The 14133-nt window shown below is 38.7% G+C and overlaps 1 long non-coding RNA gene across 5 annotated transcripts in view; it reads left to right on the forward strand.

The window, feature by feature from the left end:
* Positions 1-14133, forward strand: part of LOC132590295 (uncharacterized) — a 394082-nt gene that overhangs the window by 10699 nt on the left and 369250 nt on the right. Inside the window, exons 3-4 of one of the 5 annotated variants that reach the window (XR_009556656.1) lie at positions 1867-2077; positions 2716-4041. The exons of 1 other annotated variant lie outside the window; for it this stretch is intronic. This is a non-coding gene — a long non-coding RNA (uncharacterized LOC132590295). Of the gene's footprint in view, positions 1-1866; positions 2078-2157; positions 2168-2715; positions 4042-14133 lie in introns of those variants that run through there. 3 more of the 5 variants (XR_009556655.1, XR_009556657.1, XR_009556659.1) reach the window with 3 other exon arrangements.

A 14133-nucleotide genomic window follows, 5' to 3' on the forward strand; every position in this document is an offset into this window, starting at 1 on the left:
GGAAAGCCACTGTAAGGCCAACCCCTGAATCCCCGCGTCGGCGAGGCGGCACGTCAGTAGCCGATGGTCGACCGTGTCGAACGCAGCCGACAGGTCCAACAACATCAGCACCGCCGAGCCACCCTGAGGTAGACATCACTCAGAGAGCCAGTGTGATGTAATAAGTTTGCATGTTTAACTAGATTTGGGGAGATCTGGGTTCAAATCCCAGTTCATTGTGAAGTTCACTGGGTGACTTGAGCCAGTCACACATTGTCAGCCTAATCTACTTTGCATGGGTGAAGAATGCAGTGGGGAAGAGAGAATCAGAGCTTTTTTTTCCTGGGAAATGTGGGAAACAGAGTTCCAGAACCTCTTCATAGAAATAAAATTCTCAACAAATGTCTAAAAGTTCATGATGGGTACTAGAGGAGCATGACATCACTTGTTGTGTCACAAAATATTAAAATAAAATTTTAAAAAATAAGATTTAAATGAGGGGATGTGGGTGAGTGGGGAAGCAGCCAGACAGTACAGGAGACTTGTTGCTCTTGGCAAGGGCAAAAAAACAATAATGGGGTCACAGTAGAGAGATACTACAAGAAACAAAACAACTATGATTTATATAGGCTACCATACTTTTTTATGAAAATACTTTGGAATTTGCAAATATCATTCACACAAAAATAACCATTTTCAACGGAGCTCATTGTTGTTTAGTAATACAGCATACTAGTAACTAGTTATAATAACAGACGCGTTTCGTGTTGCCACTTCATCAGTATTCTTAATGTCTTCTTGTTTAGCTGTATGTAATAAAGGAGTAAGCCAGTCTCTTTTTTAATACCTGTGCAAAGCCTTCCATTTCATAGCTGCCCAGAAAACTCTCCATGGATACTGGATACAAGCTCTGAGGCTTCATAAAGGAACCACTCATTGTTGCAATGCACTTTTCTATATGGAGAAAGCCAATTTATTTCTCTCATATGGTTCTAAACCTTCAGTTTAAAAATCAGCATAATGCTCTTCAAAATGCAAGCAATGCAGCAATGAGATCTCATAGAGGAAAATATTTATAAATATTTATTACATACAGCTCAACAAGAAAACATTAAGAATACTGATGAAGTAGCAACACAAAATCCATCTATTATTATAACTAGCTACTTCTATGCTGTAAAATATGGATTTTTTATTTAAAAAAATAAAAAACGCATGCAAATATATGGAGTGTTCATATAACTATTGAAGTATTTATTATGTTTTTTTGTAAGCAATATTAGAACATATAGTTGTATGTATAGTGTTGTTCTGTGTCCACCGTGGTCCCTTTAATTATTCCAGTTCATTGCACAGTGAGATGGCAATACTTTGTCTGGGCATAGATTTTGTCACTGTGACGACTTTCCTGAGGAGGTTGATCAAACTGTGGTGGTCTTTACATCTTATACAACAACAGTCCATCAAAGTATGTAGCTGGTTTTGAGACTAGGACCATGGCAACTATCATTGCAGTATAATACCATTCATGACTTTATTCTTCCTCTGTGCATCATGAGGGCAGGGACAGGTTGAACAGTTGCCTTTTCAGTAAGAAGACTGGCAATACACTTAAGTTGTGATTCAAGGCTCATTCCATAGGCCTTGTTACTTCTTTCTTCAAGTAGCAGAGACGTACTCCTGCTCCTAGATGTTCAAGTTTAACTTGTGTGACATTGGACCAATCCTGCTTTTATAAGTCCTCCATGATTCATAAGACTTTGTTCTCCCTGAAGTCTTGCTTCTCTGCACTTTGGTGCAATGGCTCTTCAGGCTCCAAGCAGGTTTTTTGAGGTATTTTATGGTTATCTGCAGATTCACATGACCTGCTTACTTTCTCTGCAACAGGTGGTTTTAACTTGTTGTGGTGTAGTCTTAGGTTTTGGAAGGAGCTGAGCGGAAAGATGGGATTCCTCCCCTTGGACATGAATTCTCCAAGTCTAAATGCTAACTCTAGAGGTTTCTGAATCAAGACTCTGTGCAAGAGCAAACCTCATTAATATGAATTTGAAGATAACTACTCAAAAAAATAACAATTAAGGCAAGCAGTTAAGATAAGGTGGGTGCAGGAAGTCCTATCATGAAGTCATGGTATTCTGAGTGTGGTATGTGGTAGCCATTTAGTAACTTCAGTGCTAGCATTCTTGTGAAGCACCATTTTGTTGTATGAAACTTTTCCCTGTTACTTGGGTACAGGTCTCCTATTTTTTAATTAATCATACTGGCATTGATCACTGAAATGGAAAACTAGTCTCTTGAATCCATAATGATAATGGCAGATGAGCTCCAGTTCAGCCTTCACTACTGATTTATATTCTTACATAACATATGGGGATTTTTTCCTGTTACAGCTTGATATTTCAAAATAAGTATTATGCTAAGAGTAGTCACTTCTCTGTATGCAGTTATTTTTCCACATGTCTTCTCTGGCAGTGATTTTCATTGATTTCTGCAGTATGTGATAAGCTTACTCTCCTATATATAGAATACTCAGAAATGTCATGATCTGGGCTGCGTGTGTGAAAGCTGACAGAGTGGGCAGCAACTTTGCTATGATTAGCATGCTTTAAGGGAGAAAAATAAGGATCATCTTCCAGTTTTTAACACAAAAGCTGAGCTCAATAAAATGGTTATGCATATAGTGTTGTATGAAAATGAACTTCAGTTTAGTTACATTGTTATTGTTGTTATTCTCAGGACCTTTATGGTGGATGCAGCCAAGTCTGATCTTGAAGCATCATCTGTTCAGGAAATTACTTGTGATGAAAGAAGTCATCTCCATGAAAGAAAATGAAGAACCCCTGCTCTGTTTCTGGTCCAGCTCTTCAACATTTGACATATGAAGTTCTTGCAAAACAACTGAAATGAATAGCTTACATTTCACAGAAAGTGTCAACTTCACTAGGTCTTTGCTCAGGAGTTTCTGTTGTCTAGAAGAGATTGTGCATACAGGCACTGGCAAAAGACAGTACTGATTGGTATTTTTTACCTCTTTTCAAAATACCTTGGTTAACTGTCAACTCTCTACATAACCTTGGAGAATCTAGCAAACTGATGAGTCTTATGAACATAATGCCAGTCTTTCAACATGAAAAGTTGTGGTAGGCTAACTAGGATGTATGTGTTCTCTAAAGTGAGGAATCTTAAAATACTCTCTGAAAAATACCTCAGCTGGGATTTTTCAGCCCTTAAAAGTTACCGATTTATAGAAAACCGTCTTAATGTTGCTGTCTTTAGCAGCTTGTGCAAAGAAACTGATTGGCATTTTGTCCACTGTCTGAGTGCATCCTTGTTTTTAAAGAAACCCAACAAATCTGCATGTTTACATCTACATATTTGCTGGAAAGGAGATGTTGCTGCTATTCTGACAAATCCCTTCTCAAGGTGAAGCTCTGATTAAAAGTACATGCAAGCAAGCTGAGAGGAATGGGGGGGGGGTGGAGGGGTTAAGCAGCATCTCCATTTGTCCCTACAGAATTTAGCAGCAAAATGAGCAATAGGTTTCTCCAGTTCAAGTTTTTACCCCAGAGGGAACAAATGTGATAGTGAAAAAATATATGTGAAATTATCCACCACTTAGATGAACAAAGGCTAGACACACTCAAGAAGGGCTTCTTCACTGCTTCCTTTGGTGTCTCCACTTGCAGTTAAGGTGGAAGTTGTGATTTTAACAAGTTTACACAGGATTCTTTATTGTCTGTGTGTGACTTTTATGGGACATTTTGCTTTAGCACAGGATAATAGATAATTGCCAGGATTGGTGGCTTCCTGGTATAAAGGTCTTATCTATTTATGCTGAACCTGGAGCCCTCAGTAGTGCACCTTACTTATTAAATGTGAATTTAGAACAGGTTTGCCAGATGATTAAAAATCCCTTATCGGGATTTAAATGGTGATATGTTTTGTAATAACTGTCAATATTGGCTAACAAAAATTCTTAGAATAGCCTAGCATCTGGTGATAGATAGCAAGGGCATTATTTTCTGGCATGGACATGAATAAATGGACCATACCATTAACTAAGCACTTGTATTGGCTTATCCATTGGCATTGTGTGCGATTTCCATAATACAAAATGCAAGGGAATTTTTAATCCTTTATCAATCTGAGAAAAAGGTTGGAATACGACATTGTAAAACAGCAGAACATAAGTTGGCTCTTTTGCCCAGCACAAAAAAATTGTTATGCTTATCATTGAGAGTGACATTTTTAAAAGTACTTTGGAATCCAGATAAAATATTATTAGGTAATTGGTATGATTTAAGGATATTCTGAACAGGAATTATTGTTGAATTCAGTGGGGTTTTAGGTGCAAGGTCTTCTAATTGGTAAGAAAACTATTCTGTACAGCCCTGAAATTGAAAATTTAAATGCATCCAGCATTGTGATGGCTTGTTGACTTGTCTGCAAACTCCAAGTTGTCATTTAACATCAGAAATATTTTTTCTGATACTATAGGCTGTCACAGGATGAGGTTATTTAGAGGTTTTATCAGTGCTTTTTTTGTAGAAAAAGCCCAGCAGGAGTTCATTTGCATATTAGGCCACACCCCCTGGCCTTGGGAGCACATGGCAGGTTGGGCCAGCTGGAATCCTGGCCAGCCCAGGCGGAGCGCCACTCCTGTGGAATCCTGCAGGAAAAAAGCCCTGGATTTTATCACATCGGTTCACAATTAATACAACTGAGGATCAGTATTGGTCATGCAAACCTTCAGTAAAAGAATCCTTCCTCCCTTTTCCCTCTAGGCCTTTTTCTAACCATGAATATATGTGTGCACAATAGGGCCATATTAGAATTGAAGTTGAAGTCCTGGGGGGAAAGCCTGTGCATATGCAGGAAACCCCATTGCAGTACTTGTCCTGTAGCATCTTAATCGTACTGTGCAAAGGCAATACTGCCTTAATCTCTTGGTTTTATATTTTCGTCTGCATCTGTTTCTCCATGTCGGCAGGAAACCTTTCCATATGAAAGATTAAACAAATATGGGCATGTGCAATAGTATAATATATATACATATAAATATATTTTAATACTTGTGGACAAAAGTTACAAGTTGTTTGAGAACAACAAAATCACCAATGTCTTCCATTTTGAGATGTGTATAGTTCCATAAGCATTAGTGCTTTGTAGCAAAACTGTAGTGCCATGTTAGGATCAGTGCATGAACCTAGTAGTAATTTTTTTTACAATTTCAGAGTGACAAACCACTGGTGATGTAACTAATAAGAAACAGACAGAATTATGTTCATAATCTAAAGATACAGCATCTTTTCTAGGCAGTGGTTGCAGAAACTATGGTATAAACCAGTAATGTGAGTTTGAAATTATGTGGAAGTTATACTTGCATGCAGCCAAGTACATTTTAGTGATATTTGAAATGAACTAAAGGTAAAATCCAGACTTCAGTGGCAGTCTTCAGGAAAGGACTTTATGGCTTGCTTTAATGGAGAAGTCCACTGATCAGTTGTACTCTAAAATAGGAGTCCCCAACATGGTGCCTTTCCTTGTGCCCACTAAATTATGTTAGAAAGCGCATGTGCCGGGTCAATCACTTGCCCAACAGGATTTCTGATTGGCTGAGCAGATTGAAATAATGCCATTTCAGTGGCACCAGCCACCAGTGTTAGTTTTATTCTTTCTCAGTCCTCTTCGCCTGGTGTATTTTTAAAAACCCAATTTTCCCCTGGGCTTGGGCTCCTTCTGTGTGTGTAGCTTACTTCTGGCAGCACCACTTTTGCGGTTGGCTCCATCTCCTCTGGCGGCCATTCTGTGTCAGAATTCCAAAGGTGCCCACAAGCTCAAAGACTGAGGACCCCTGCGCTAAAAGTTCTACTACTGGAATAAGATGATCAGTAATTCCTCCTGTTGCATGTTCTAGTAAAACATTCCTTTGCATATTGAGTCAAATGCTGTATTTCCCATACAGATCAGCTTATGTACTTTAAAGCAGTTATTCACTAGCTGCACATGTGCCCCAGTGGCCCGTTTTAGGAACATAACTGTATCTGTTGATCAAGAATTTTGTAATTACATTAGAATGGTAGAACTACTAGTATAGTTTAAAATATAAAATGTAATAGTGCAGTCCATTATTAAAACAATGCAAGAGAAGCACTTGTATAAAGTTGCAGGTAATCCTAAGTATTGGAATGCCGTTACTGGTACTGCAGCTGTTTCTGTTCCCACAGTGTCTCTCCTTTGCTTGGAAATGTAGCTCTAAGTAGGTAACTTTTGCCTACTGTCCTCTTGCATTGATTTAAGCCATTAATGTGGTGTTATAAAGTTCTGTTGTTTGAGCTGCCTTGCTTCTCTTTCCAGGGTTTTTGTTTGTTTGTCTGAAAAGAAGTCCTGCTCCTAGCTTAAAGAAGATACATACTGCATTTTTTTCTTGTTCTTGTACTGTAAATGGCCACCTTGGGGATTGGGGGGTGGGGAGGATAAATTTCTCATTCTGAGTGGATTGCGTAAAATTAATAGGAAATATATAATTAACTGCAATGCAAGGGATCCTTGTAAAGTTAGCTTTACTTGTAAAGGTCTCTGCCTGTTCTGTCATAAACATTGGGAAGGTGGGTCTTTTACAGATGAGCTGTGAGAACCTGTGCTTGGTCAAGGTTCTGTTGTGAACAAATATCTGTGCCACTGAATGAAGTAGTTTTAGTGTTCGGAAGAAACAATTGATGGAAAAATACCTCTGAAACTGGAATGCAAAATAGCACAGTATGTAGGGGGAAGAATCCCTGATGCAAATAAAGCCATAAGATGACTTAATAAATAGAACTTTAGTAGCAATAACTGTTTGCATGTAATAGGAATTAACTTGCATTAGCAAGAATTGTACAGTAGAATAAATGGTACCAACCAAATAGGTTTGTGGCGCTCTGTGGTGCGGGGAGTTGCTTGATGAGATGGGAGCTTTTTAAAAAAAATTAGAATATTCTTCTCCTGTCATTTGAATGCTGCAGTTAGATGGTCCAGTATAAACTCCTCAGTAGACGTTTGGTTTTTCAGAATTGATTGTTCATCAAGGGTTAGCTGAACCCTTATTCTGCTTGTCTGTATATAGCATGTAGTTAATGCTTACCGCTGGAATGAAAGGAAACTCTTCCGAGCATGTGAACAAGACTAGGTTTTACTCAGATGTGTAATTTGGGACACTTGACCATGGAAACTGTTTGGAGTTGACTATTTTTATGAAACTGAGCAAAATACAGAACACCTTGATACGTCTTTTAAAATGCTTGTGGATGCCTGACATGTGCTTTGCTATATTTTTTTCAAATCTGCTACATTTTCACTTAGTTTTACAAAGCTACACTTAGACTAGGAAATGGGAAAATAAGGTATAGTAATCCAGTGTGCCTGGCAATCCTTCTTTCCGCCCCTTTCCCCACTATCCTAGAAATCATTTGCAATTCATACCTCTTTACAGTGCAGGTCACTCTAATATGTACTTGCATACTGAAAAACATGGAAGCTGTAAACGCAGTTCTGCTTTAAGCAGAATTCAGCTGAAGTATGTAGACCAGAGCAGATTTGTCAGTGAAAGTGTATACAGAAACAATATGGCCTTGCATATTTAAAGTATGAGAGATCCAACATGGCTTCTCTTATGTTCTTCAGATACCCATTGGCTACCAGCAGCTTAACTTTCTGATTGGATGAAGAAAGTTCCTGTTTAAAAAGGGAATGCACAGTTGTACTGTCAAAGCCCTATCCATATACTTTTATATGGGAATATTTTTAAAATTTCATATAAGTCAAGAAAATTTGTTCTATACATAAAATCAACAAAGTTTGTGTAACTCTTTTGCTTATATAATAAAATATATAGAAAACTTAATCTTGCAAGAAAAATTCATAAGGCTAGATTAGATAAAGAAATTATTTGCATTTAATTAGTCATGTGGTTCTTCTGAATACACTTACAGAATCCTGGAGAAGTATCACTGCAGTGACTGTAGAACTTGCATTGCTTTAAATCATCTGAACAGTTGGTTGTGAGTACTGTTCCCTGTCTGCAAAACTGGTGCTAAACTGCTTTAATGGCCACTGCCCAATTTAATCATAATGGAAAGTGGGTATCCAAAGCTCAGATATGTGAGTCGCTTAACTGCAAGGTTTGCTGCCATGGCTTATTGGTGCTACTAAGAAGTCTAGTCAGAATGCATACAATTGTGTCCTTGAAGATGCTTGGCTGACTAGCAGCAGCCTAGATATGGAAAAATGAGGGACATTATTCTTCAGAGCATTCAAATAGCTAAATAAAACTCACTGGCTATGGCATTTTAAGGTCTTGAAGATGGAATACGGAAACTTTCCTCCCTGTAAGTAGATAATCAGGGGGATCCCTTTTCCCCCTACATTCTCTTTGAGGTATTTAAGCAGGACTTGGATTTTGTTTTGTTAAGATTTTCCAATCATCATCCTTTAACTTAATATTGAAATTTCATTGAAAGCACATTCTTTGTGTGAGAGAGTTTATCTGTGTGAGCTGGTATATGACACTCAGTCTTGCCTTGGCTCCAGCTGCAATCTTATATGGTGAAACTGTTCTTACTAGACTTCATTTTAGACAAATTGTCCTTTTCTTAGCTTTTCAGTTTAGAAACAGTAAGTTTAGTGGAACTCCAAGCACAATATTGAGGGGAAAAGCATACATGGGTGTCTCAAAAATAGGTTTTCAGTACAGATATCTGTATGCATATGCTGGGAATTAGAGGATAAAAACACTGTGTCCTCTTCCTATAGAGAGGCAATGAGTTCTTCCTTTCTCAAAATCAGCAGAGATGGGTAGACTCTTTCTCCAACCCAAAGTAGTCTCAAGGAATAAAAACTTATTAGGGTCTCTTCACCAGGATGCAGGAAAGAATTCCTTGTGTTAAAGGTATCATTTGACTGGAACCAGGAGAGCAGATGGCTTTATGTCATCATGGGAAGAGGTCCCCAGAATGAACATTCCCTAAATATAAAGATGGGGAGAGGAGTTGACTTAATGGTGGTGTAGGAGAATAGGTGAGATGGAGGCTTTTTGAAGCGCTTGCTAGTAGGTTTTATGTGGAATTCTCAAAAGTCTGCAAGTTACAGCACAATATAATGCTCCACAAAGCTTAGCAGTTCTTTAGTATCAGATGGTGGTGCAATTTATCTGTTCCTCCATACAGAACAGGTGTTTACTAAACACAGTAGAAGGCAATTTGGCTTGTGGAGCCTTCAGAATGGAGAACTTGCATAGGAAAGTGAACAGTGGCACAAGCACACAGACTCACAAACCAAGTCTTTTATAGAGCTAGTATTCTAATTATGCATGATTAAGATGTCTAGTGTTATAGTTACTATCAGTAAATTGAAATATGCATTTATACATAATGAAGCAATAGGAACTAATATACCAATAGCTTGAATTTACTGCTTTGATTCTCAGATTTTGTTTTTAGAAAACATACTACCCCTTTAGAAAAGGGGCAGAGTCTATAAATAAGGGAAGAAGCATGACACCAAAACTGTGTATTGGAAAGAAGAATCAGCAGAACAAAGCCCTATTTACCTCTTGCCAAGTTCAGGGATCCCCTGTGCCTGCATAAGGCCAGGGCATAAACTGACAAGGTTGGTGGTAAGATGGGTTTCTTTTCTACTGCAGTTGTACAAATAGAAAGGTGCAGAGTTTCAGAGTGGGGGGGGGGGGAACAGGTTAAACCCAAAAAAGTCTAAGTAGTAGGGGATTGTTTAGGTAGTAGGGAGAAGGAACAGGAACCTTAGTCCACAGCCTGTACAGGAGATGAATGAAATCAATAAGCAATCTATACTTTTCAGGGGTTGAATAGATTTTAAGGGCAGGTGGTGTTTTCATGTTTCTGTAACCATCTGAGCAGCTAAATCTAGGTGAACTGGTTTTATGCCAGTAACAATGGTACAAAAATTAATCTGAAAATTGGAATTTTTATGTGGCTTAAATTCTGACACATGCTTATATTAAAGCATGCTAGTAAAGGTAGTATCTTTAGATCTGCCAGGGAATAAGTAGCAGTGAGCTTTTATTTTTTCCTAGTTTTGTTCAGTTACAAAAGTCAGTGTTGGATCCCTAATTTTTACAAACCAGCTATACTTCACGGGTTGCAAATGTATATTCTCTAAATTGTGAAAGAGCAGATTCTTTTTAAAAAGTTATTGAAACAAAGTTTAAACTGAAAAATGACTTTAAAAATATGAAGGTGCTGCCTGAAAGAAACCCTAACATTTTTCAGCTGATTCTGAAGGGGGTAACTAATAGTTTTTATGCTAAGTAATAGGGTTTTTCTTTTTAGAAATCACATACATTTCTAGCTTGTTGTTGAGGCCATATTTTTTAACTGCCATTGTCAGTAAATAGCTGTCAAATGTTTGACTGTTGGAGTTATTATTTTAGGCTTTATGGCATCAACATAAGCTTGGCTGCCCCTCTGATTGCATTCTACGGGCAAAATAAATTATGATACTGTGGTCTATTCCATCAATATTCTCCTTTTTAAAGTTGTAAGCACAGATAGTACAGCCATAGGTGGCAAAGTTAATTTCATCCTTCTAAGGAACAAATTACTGTCAAGTGTCCTGGGAAGTATGTAAAAACAAAGGAATCTTGTGGCATCCTAAAGACTAACAGGTTTATGATGGAACACGTTTTCATGGGCTACAGTCCACTACATGGCAGGTTATCTTAGAATAAGTGACTCTTAAGCTTCCGCAGCTTTTTAATGTAGCTACAACAGACTTAACGTGGCTATCCTACTGGAACTTAAAAATGCATGGAAGACATGTAGAAAAGATAAAAGGGTAGTTGAAAACCAAATGCTAGGAATGCTACTTTTGGGTGGGGGGGCCTAAATCTAAGGAATGGGTGTACACTTCAACTTCCCCGAGTACAAAAAAGATGGGGAAAGTATAGGCCACACTGCAAACCATTTAGTTCATTGTACAGGTTATGTAATAGTACTGAAACCTAAACCTACCCCTGTATATATCTGAAGTTTTCCAGAAGGCAGCTTGCTTTTATATCTATGCATCTTGGGGGAGGGATAATAAAATTTATTATTTTGACACTGTAAACAATAATGTTAAAAAATGAACTTGGAAACTCTGCACCTGTATACAATTTTTAGCAATAAAGCAGCATGGGCTGAGAATGCACTAAGATGTCATTGTGTCTTTTCTTTGAAAAGAGAGAAATTTGATGTAGCCAAATGTAGCTGCAGATATGTTGAGGTTTTCCTTAAGTATGCAAGGGAAAGAAGTTTAAGCTGAGGAACTTTATAAGTACTCAACAGCATTAAATAGACTCAGGAAATCTTAATTGTTTAGTTTTATTTTAAATGAATGATCAGGTTTGAATTTTATCTCATGCCTTATTCTTATTGTTTCCCCCTGATCTGTACACATGGATACATTAAATGTAAAATGCCTTTGGACATGGATTACGAGATTTAGCATTTTGAAGCCTCCTAATTCTGTAGATTGTAATGAGGCCTTGCTAATGTTTACTGTAAGAAAAAAAGTAATGTTACTCTAACAAACTGGAAGTGAGGCCTTTCTACTCTTTTACAAAAGCATGTTCCCATTTTATGAGACTACTAGAGGAGTTTCTTGAAGGTTTTTAGTTCAGCCCTCCTCCTTTGGTTAGTGTAATAATTCCAAAACAAAAATCTATTTCACATGAGTATTTTTTCAGCACTAAGATCTTCCAGTATTTCTAATGGAAAAATTGAGGGATGGGGGGTCCTCAGACTACATTTTCAGTAAAACCTCATCTTAAAAAGCATTTAACTCATTTCAAAGAAAGAAACATTTTGTATGTTTTACCGCAATGCTTCTAATTTTTTTAACCTATTTTCCTCCCTAGGCCTTCACATCTTTCTGTTTGCATGCTACCAGTGTTCCCTTTAAGCTGAGTTAGCGTGAGCTAGCTCACAGATTTTTAGACTCCAGCTCACACATTTTTGTCCTATATTTCTTCAAATATATTAGAAGTAGGAAACCAGCCAGGGAGGCAGTGGGGCCCTTGGATGACCATGGGGTAAAAGGATTACTGAAGGAGGATAGGGAAATGGCTGAGAAGCTGAATGAATTTTTTGCCTCTGTCTTCACTGTGGAAGATGAGAACTTTTTGCCCGCCCCAGAACCACTAATTTTGGAAGGGGTGTTGAAAGACCTGAGTCAGATTGAGGTGACAAGAGAGGAGGTCCTACAACTTATAGACAAATTAAAAACTAATAAGTCACCGGGTCCGGATGGCATACATCTGAGAGTTCTGAAAGAACTCAAAGTTGAACTTATGGATCTTTTGACAAAAATCTCTAATCTTTCATTGATATCTGCCTCCGTTCCTGAGGACTGGAAGGTAGCAAATGTCACCCCATCTTTAAAAAGGGTTCCAGAGGAGATCCGGGAAATTACAGGCCAGTCAGTCTGACTTCAATACCGGGAAAGTTGGTAGAAAGCATTATCAAGGACAGAATGAGTAGGCACATTGATGAACACGGGTTATTGAGAAAGACTCAGCATGGGTTCTGCAAGGGAAGATCTTGCCTCACTAACCTGTTACATTTCTTTGAGGGGGTGAACAAGCATGTGGACAAAGGAGACCCGATAGATGTTGTTTACCTTGACTTCCAGAAAGCTTGAGTCATGGAGTAAAAGGACAGGTCCTCTCGTGGATCAAAAACTGGCTGAGTAATAGAAAGCAGAGAGTGAGTATAAATGGGCAGTCTTCGCAATGGAGGAAGGTAAGCAGTGGGGTGCCGCAGGGCTCAGTACTGGGTCCCATGCTCTTTAACTTGTTCATAAATGATTTAGAGTTGGGAGTGAGCAGTGAAGTGGCCAAGTTTGCGGATGACACTAAATTGTTCAGGGTAGTGAGAACCAGAGAGGATTGTGAGGAACTCCAAAGGGATCTGTTGAGGCTGGGTGAGTGGGCGTCAACGTGGCAGATGCAGTTCAATGTGGCCAAGTGCAAAGTAATGCACATTGGGGCCAAGAATCCCAGCTACAAATACAAGTTGATGGGGTGTGAACTGGCAGAGACTGACCAAGAGAAAGATCTTGGGGTCGTGGTAGATAACTCACTGAAAATGTCAAGACAGTGTGCGTTTGCAATAAAAAAGGCCAACGCCATGCTGGGAATTATTAGGAAGGGAATTGAAAACAAATCAGCCAGTATCATAATGCCCCTGTATAAATCGAAGGTGTGGTCGCATTTGGAGTACTGTGTGCAGTTCTGGTCGCCGCACCTCAAAAAGGATATTATAGCATTGGAAAAAGTGCAGAAAAGGGCAACTAGAATTATTAAAGGGCTGGAACACTTTCCCTATGAAGAAAGGTTGAAACGCTTGGGACTCTAGCTTGGAGAAACGTCGACTGCGGGGTGACATGATAGAGGTTTACAAGATAATGCATGGGATTGAGAAAGTAGAGAAAGAGGTACTTTTTTCCCTTTCTAACAATACAAGAACTCGTGGGCATTCGATGAAATTGCTGAGCAGACAGGTTAAAACGGATAAAAGGAAGTACTTCTTCACCCAAAGGCTGATTAACATGTGGAATTCACTGCCGCAGGAGGTGATGGCGGCCACAAGCATGGCCACCTTCAAGAGGGGTTTAGATAAAAATATGGAGCAGAGGTCCATCAGTGACTATTAGCCACACTGTGTGTGTGTGTGTGTGTATATATATATATATATATATATATATATATATATATATGTATATATATATATAAAAAAAAAAAATTGGCCACTGTGTGACACAGAGTGTTGGACTGGATGGGCCATTGGCCTGATCCAACATGGCTTCTCTTATGTTCTCAGGAAGGATGACCCCAGAGCACACTACTTTATGCAGTAGCTCAAAACTTTCATGCCAGTAGCTCATGAAGTAGAATTTTTGCTCAAAAGACTCTGCAGCTTAGAGGGAACATTGCATGCTACCCACAGGGATGGGGGAGAAGACCTGGGTAGGGGGGAAATGGGATGTTAAAGGTTCTCTTAGCAGGAATGCTCCTCTTGCATAGGATCTTGACTCACCTATGTGACCAGTTTTTTTAATCTCCAATTCTTGGCTTTCTGTATCCCATTCTTTCCTATGTCA

Source organism: Heteronotia binoei, chromosome 21 (assembly GCF_032191835.1).
Source record: "Heteronotia binoei isolate CCM8104 ecotype False Entrance Well chromosome 21, APGP_CSIRO_Hbin_v1, whole genome shotgun sequence".
NCBI classification, from domain to species: Eukaryota; Metazoa; Chordata; class Lepidosauria; order Squamata; family Gekkonidae; genus Heteronotia; species Heteronotia binoei.